We start from the raw sequence: 803 nt of genomic DNA, 5'->3' as shown, positions 1-803 counted from the left end.
GGTCCTGTTAGCATCATGGTCCTGTTATCAGAACGGTCCTGTTAGCAGCATGGTCCTGTTAGCAGAGTGGTCCTGTTAGCAGCGTGGTCCTGTTAGCAGAGTGGTTCTGTTAGCAGAGTGGTCCTGTTAGCAGAGCGGTCCTGTTAGCAGAGTGGTCCTGTTAGCAGAGTGGTTCTGTTAGCAGCATGGTCCTGTTAGCAGAGTGGTTCTGTTAGCAGCATGGTCCTGTTAGCAGCATGGTCCTGTTAGCAGCATGGTCCTGTTAGCAGAGCGGTACTGTTAGCAGCGTGGTCCTGTTAACAGAGTGGTCCTGTTAGCAGAGTGGTTCTGTTAGCAGAGTGGTTCTGTTAGCAGAGTGGTTCTGTTAGCAGCACGGTCCTGTTAGCAGCATGGTCCTGTTAGCAGAGTGGTCCTGTTAGCAGCATGATCCTTTTAGCAGCATGGTCCTGTTAACAGAGTGGTCCTGTTAGCAGAGTAGTCCTGTTAGTAGAGTGGTCCTGTTAATAGCATGGTCCTTTTAGCAGCATGGTATTGTTAGCAGAGTAGTCCTGTTAGCAGCATGGCCCTGTTAGCAGAGTGGTCCTGTTAGCAGCATGGTCCTTTTAGCAGCATGATCATGTTAACAGAGTGGTCCTGTTAGCAGCATGGTCCTGTTAACAGAGTGGTCCTGTTAGCAGAGTAGTCCTGTTAGCAGCATGATCCTGTTAACAGAGTGGTCCTGTTAGCAGAGTAATCCTGTTAGCAGAGTGGTCCTGCTAGCAGCATGGTCCTGTTAGCAGCATGGTCCTGTTAACAGAGTGGTT

This window comes from Nematolebias whitei, chromosome 3 (assembly GCF_014905685.2).
Source record: "Nematolebias whitei isolate Nwh7 chromosome 3, NemWhi1, whole genome shotgun sequence".
Classification (NCBI taxonomy): domain Eukaryota; kingdom Metazoa; phylum Chordata; class Actinopteri; order Cyprinodontiformes; family Rivulidae; genus Nematolebias; species Nematolebias whitei.
Note: the sequence above shows the minus strand (reverse complement) of the source record.